Here is a 3,801-nt window from a genome sequence, read left to right on the forward strand (position 1 = left end):
GCCTCTCGAGCGATACTGACGACACCAGACTAGAGACACCAGTCAGTACCTCGGAACGTCGCGTTCTCGTTCTTATCTCACCTCGATAAATAGCCAAATTCCAGTAATCAGAGTGAACACTTAGAATCACCAATGCTTTTCTTCGCTAAGCAACGCTGATGCCGATTTCTAATAGCTACTGGATAGCGTGTAGCTACAGCGTGCTACTGCAATTCTTTCCTCCTCTCCTCAGATACAAAATGTTTTTCATGTCACATGATACGAATCATTTTGATATAGCTTGATTCACTCAGAAATTTTCCAATGCTGATTTACATAGCAGCCACATGGGAAATTACCATTATATATATATATATATATATATATATATATATATATATATATATATATATATATATATATATATATATATAATTTATAGTGGTTTTATTTATATATGCAACATATTTTCATATTCTTGGTTGGTTGGTTAATAGAGTTTAAAGCCTATCGACTACACGAGGGTCATTAAGGACGCACGTCACCTGTTCACCACAAATCAAAAATACTTAAAATCCCATATATAGTCCTATGGGAATTAGAAGAAACCGAGAGTAAATATCTACTGAGCAATACAACCCTCCAAGAGTACCATTGCCCACAGGGAACGTATTCCAAGATATATATACAAAGTGTATATGATTATTGTTATTGGTTGGTTAAAGGGAGTTTAATGTCTGTCAATTACAGGAAGGTCACTAAGGTTACTGAAGTTGATATTATTTTAAGTTCTCAATATATATGTATTGTCACACTATATGTATGTCAATAATAATAATAAAAAAATAATAATTATTATTATATTATTATTGTTACTCTAAGACAAGTGTAATCACCCAAAACTTGCATAATTGTATGTACTTATATACATTTTGACATAGACATATAAAGTCTTAATGGAAAAACTTTGTCGGAAACATGTGCGAGTCTCCCCTTAAAATTTGTCTTTATAATTTTCCTTTGTAAGATTTCAATTTTCTCTGTCGTCGAGGACTGACTCTAGCAATTTGTGAAGACGCAGACAGAAAAGTTAAAAATGAAAGAAGAAAAATCAAATTAAATAGAAAAAGAAGCGGTTAAAGTACACGAAGTAGTAGAAAAAATAAGAAAAAATGGAAAACGAGGAACAAATAAAAGGCTTTGAAATACACTGGTGTAGGTAACAGCTCTTAGTTTGTAAATAAAGTTACGAACCTTAACCAAACCTTGTAAAATCCTGTGTAAAAAAAAGACACAACGAGAAAAATACGACGAGAAAAAAAGAATAAAAAAGTGGGAAGGGAAGAAGCGAAAGAAGGAAAGAAGAAAGGAAGCAGCAGCAACAGCCCAACATTGTTGTGTTCAGGGAGAACTGATGCTACAAGTTCAGGGGTCAGGAGCTATGAATCGACCCCCACAATCACAATTAGGTGAGTACAAGAAGACATGAGAGCAGGTAGTGCTGTGATAATAATAATAATAATAATAATAATAATAATAATAATCTTTATTTCTACATGTACAAGGTATACTGGCCTAGCTGACATCAACGACATACTACTATATATAAAGCCGCTGGTTATGCAGAGCATTTCGGGCAAATTAGGTAAATTTTGTCCGCAAGATGCGACCCACACCAGTCGACTAACACCCAGGTACCTATTTTACTGCTAGGTAAACATGGCCAGTAGGTGTCTTAAGGAAGCATGCCGGAATGTTTCCAATCGTACCGGGAATCGAGCTACGGGACAGCACCCTTGTCATACTAGGGTGCATAATTCAGGAAAACGTAAGCTTGGGCAGACTTAAGAGAATGTTCAAAACAGTAAGTGTCAGGGGCCCAAGACTGTTCAAATGCCTCCCAACATACATAAGGGGGATTACCAATAGACCCCTGGCTGTCTTGACATATGCTACACATATGCTGCTATGTATGATAATTCTATGTAACTGTATTGTGTATACCTGAATAAATTTACTTACTTACTTACTTAACTAAAATCATAACCTGACCAGCCGGGTTGTGGTTCGCAGGTTGGTTTGCGTGCGGCTGGCAGTAGCAGCCTGGTTGATCAGGCCCTGATCCACGGCGAGGCATGATCAGAGACCGGGCCGAGGGGGCATTGATCCCCCAAAATCATCCTCCAAGTATCATGCACGTCTAAATTGCCTATCGTTGTTACGTCGTCCTGAAGTTTGTTTTCGAGAACTGCGTCATTGGCGTGGGATTTAAGAAGTGCTCCAAGCTGAATGCTACTTGCAGGGGGCACTGGATGACGTACCTGGTGATGTAAACTTCACAGTCGATCACTTGCTGGTTGGCAGAGAATTAACATTTGATGGATTGAGGGCTGGTCCCATGGGTTGTGCCTGTGTCGTCACCTGAGCAAGATCTGCTGGAAAGGACTCACTCCTTTGTACCTGCCAGTGAACCTTCATGCAGGGAAGAGATGTTGAGTTTCCTGGTTCATACTGACTCTCTTCCTCTGAGATTCTGCCATCTGCTTGCTTCATCGAACATTGCATAGCTCCTGACGAGGCACTGGTTTCAATGTGAAAGGCCCACAGATAATCCATTTCATTCCCTCTCTGGAATATATATATATATATATATATATATATATATATATATATATATATATATATATATATATATATATGCAATAAGATCACAGTAAACAGGTGATTTCAGAATATGCAAAACAACCACTCTGAAAGAATAGAGAAATTCCAAGCACTTTCGTGACTACTCACATTGTCAAGGAACTATGAAAGTAATACATCAAAGGAAGGCAATAAAAGAGCTTAGACCACACCTCACAGTCAACTCCCACAACAAAGAAACACCTGACGCGGAACAATACCGGACTCATAAGAAAAGAGGAACACTGCAGTAGGTCCGCTGGTCCAACTAGACAGGTCCTCACGACAACCCACCAACAAATCATTCTACCCAAGAAATAAGGTTTATTATTTGTCCAATGTATTATTAAACTCTAACCAAATTTTTTTAATTATAAATGAATCTAATTTATACAAACCTAATGAAATATTCATATTATTTTCAAAACTGCTTTTTATGAAACAAGATTCAATTATATATCTGTCAACCATGGACTTGCTTGATACAACTTTCTCAACTTTTTGAAAATCAATTGGATGGTTAAAATCTCTCACATGAATAAATAGAGCATTGGAATCTTGTCCAGTTCTAATGTATATTTATGTTGTTTTAATCTAAGTTCGAGACTTTTACCAGTTTGACCATAATAAACTTTATCGCAAATTTTACAAGGAATCTTATAGACACATCCGTCAGCAGTGAGACACTTTAACCATCCAATTGATTTTCAAAAAGTTGAGAAAGTTGTATCAAGCAAGTCCATGGAACAATGCTCTTCTCCAGACTGAGGGACTGACCACCTCACAACTTTAAGGGTGATGGACTGATTACATCGTCTTCAAGTATCTTTTGCTTCTATCAACTTTTCTGTACTCGACTGAAGAAGCCTACTGTGTAGGCGAAACGTTTCGAAATAAAGATACCTAACTGTTGCATGTGTCTTACCGAGTCCGGTATTGTCGCGCGTCAGGTGTTTCTTTGTTGTGGGAGTTGACTGTGAGGTGTGGTCTAAGCCCTTTAATTGCCTTCCTTTGATGCATTACTTTCATAGTTCCTTGACAATGTGAGTAGTCACGAAAGCGCTTGGAATTTCACTACTCTTTCACAGTGGTTGTTTTGCATAATTTAAAATCACTTGTTTACATTATATATATATATAT

This window comes from Cherax quadricarinatus, chromosome 45 (assembly GCF_038502225.1).
Source record: "Cherax quadricarinatus isolate ZL_2023a chromosome 45, ASM3850222v1, whole genome shotgun sequence".
Lineage (NCBI taxonomy): Eukaryota > Metazoa > Arthropoda > Malacostraca > Decapoda > Parastacidae > Cherax > Cherax quadricarinatus.